Source organism: Lepus europaeus, chromosome 19, assembly GCF_033115175.1.
Source record: "Lepus europaeus isolate LE1 chromosome 19, mLepTim1.pri, whole genome shotgun sequence".
NCBI lineage: Eukaryota > Metazoa > Chordata > Mammalia > Lagomorpha > Leporidae > Lepus > Lepus europaeus.
This window is the reverse complement of record NC_084845.1, coordinates 2,042,678-2,045,643: the sequence shown is the minus strand read 5'-3', so window position 1 is coordinate 2,045,643 and position 2,966 is coordinate 2,042,678.

The window sequence follows — 2,966 nt, the reverse complement described above, 5'->3', positions numbered from 1 at the left end:
AACATCGCTACTTATAGGAGAAGCTTTCTGTATGCCTATCCCACCCAGCTCCTCCACCATAAGAAATAATTCCGTCCCGAGTTTCAGTCCATCGTCATTCTCCTTATCTCTTTTAACGGCTCTTGTATTTCCTAATAATATGTTTTAAAGGACTTTTGCATACTTTGTCTTTTATATACATTTAATAATATTGTTTACATATTTTGTAACTTTCTTTTTGTTCAAGATTATATTTCTGAAGCTGAATCATCGGTGATGTTAGATGCGATTCATTCATGTGTTTACAGAATACTACTCCATTATTTAAGGGATCACAGTTTACTTAACAATTGCATTATTGGGTAGCTTGGATGTTTATTTACAGATTTTGTTTTCTTTTATGCCAGCAAAATAGTGCTGCTATAAACATGATTCTGGGCACATGCTGTGACAGAATTTTTGAGACATATCACATTCTTAAAATTTATTTCTGATTTTATTTGTTTATTTATTTAAATTTTATGAATTTATTTCTGCTATTATCATACCAATTTAGACTCCGAGAAGCAGTTTACAAAAGTTCTCATAGTTAAACTAAATATTTTCAGATGCTTACATTTGTACCAATTCTGTGGGTATGAAATGGTATTTCACATTGGCTCTATTTTCCCTTTCCTTGGTTCCTGATGAGATGAGTATATTTCTATGTGTTCTGTCTTTAATTACTATTTGGTGGGGAGTATACCTAGGTCTTTTGTCCATTTTTTTTTTTTTTACTAAAAAACTATCTTCTACATTGAAAAATTTATTAATTGATTATATATGGTGAACCCTTGTCACTTATATGAGGGTACTTTGAAAAGTTGGTGGAAAGTGAATTTAAAAGATAAATTAATTTTGGTAAAAATTTTTGAAATACATTTTTTTCATAATATGCATTTGCATGAACTTTTTGAAAACAACTTGTATGCATGGATTTTATTTTATTTTTGCACCAAATTATCTTTTAATTACATTTCCATAAGCTTTTTGAATTACTATTATATTTATTGGAAACATATTTTTTAGTTTATGACTTAAGATTTGTGGACATCAGAATTTATTTCAATCATTTTAATTTTTAAATTTTAAAGTGAACAAGGTTAAAATTCTTTTACTTTAGGGTTTTTGTTTTCAAAACAGTTAAGGTATGGGAATACACTTCCACATTGTTTTCTGAAATTCTATAGGTTTAACCGTACCGTCATGCTTACAATTCTAATTCACCTGAAATAGATTCTTTGAGCATGTGGTATGATACAGGTTTTCAATTTTCTTTTAGAGGATAACTTTACTACAAAAGCTTTTACTGATTTTTTATTAAAAATAGTTATACATATGTGGGCTATAGGACAACATTTCAATAGATGTATACCATGTATAGCGATCATATTAAGGAAGTCAGCATTTCCCCTTCTTATACATTATGACTGAAACTTAGGAGCTCCTTTCTATTTTGTTTTTCCATGAAGACTACCCATGGACCGTTTAGTGCAAAGTTCATTCTCTTCTCAGCTGTTCTGGGGTACGAGTTATGTCATAAATAAAGTTTCTGTGAACATGTTTGCCCATCAGACTGGCAACAGATGAAAAGTTTGTACTCCCCGGAGTTGATGGGGATAGCCTTAAAAAGACACCTCATAGTGTTGCTAGAAATGGCATCTGACATAATATTTTAGACAAATTTGGGGTTTTGGGGGAGAGTTCTAGATTATGGAAATAATTTTATTTTCATCTTTTATTAACATGTACTACTTGTACATTTTCATGGGCACAGGCCACATTTCATACACATGCATACAATGCAAACAGATGAAGTCCAACAGTGGTCATGCTCGTTTCCGTATCTCTTCTTCACATTTGGAGCCCATTTGGTACCACATTACAGTGGACTGTGGTCACCTGCTCTGCTGCGAACACTGGAACCTATTATGTTTATCTACCTTTGCTTCAGTACAAGGTATCTAAACCCCCTCTATTCTGTTTCCCATGATCCTTCCCAGCCCCGACTAGTCCCTGTTCTAAGTCTGAGACTGAAATTTCCTTATCTTTATATTTATTCTTTTGTCTTCTCTATCCCTCATTATGTAAGAGTCACCAGTGTTGGTTCTGTTCATTGCTTTGTTTCAGGCACCTGATACCTGATATCTATTGACTAGCTCTCTACTATTGATTACATATGCTAAGGGAAACGGTCTAATCCTCATGTCAGTCACCCAAAGTCAAGGTGAATCCCCAGTGTTAACGGCAGAAGTAAAGACCCTAGTGGTACCACCCAGCCCTTTGAATAAGTTACTTGTTGCCTGTGAACTTCAGTCCAGTCATGTGTATGAAGGGAGAAAAGGATGCTGATTTGGTTCTAAGGTCGTGAAAAAGAAAAGATTTCTATATGTTTAGAGAACCCGGCCCAAGGCACACAACTGATGCTCAACATGTTCAGTTTCTTTCGTTTTTGGAAAAAAAAAAACTATAAGAGTAAAAATGTTTAAGTATGTGCATATTTTTTCATAATACATATTTCCATGAACTTTTTGAAGTATCCTTATATGTTATCTTTCTTAAGGGAGTTGTTTTTAGAAAGATTCAGGGAGGAAATTCCTCTTTGGTTTTTTTTTTTTTTTTTTTTTTTTTGTGACAGAGTTAGACAGTGAGAGAAAGAGACAGAGAGAAAGGTCTTCCTTCCGTTGGTTGACCCCTCAAATGGCCGCCATGGCTGGCGTGCTGCGCCAATCCGAAGCTAGGAGCTAGGTGCTTCTACTGGTCTCCCATGCGGGTGCAGGGCCCAAGGACTTGGGCCATCCTCCACTGCCTTCCTGGGCCACAGCAGAGATCTGGACTGGAAGAGGAGCAACTGGGACAGAATCTGGCGCCCCAACCGGGACTAGAACCCAGAGTGCCAGCACCGCAGGTGGAGGATTAGCCTAGTGAGCCACAGCACAGACCCTCTT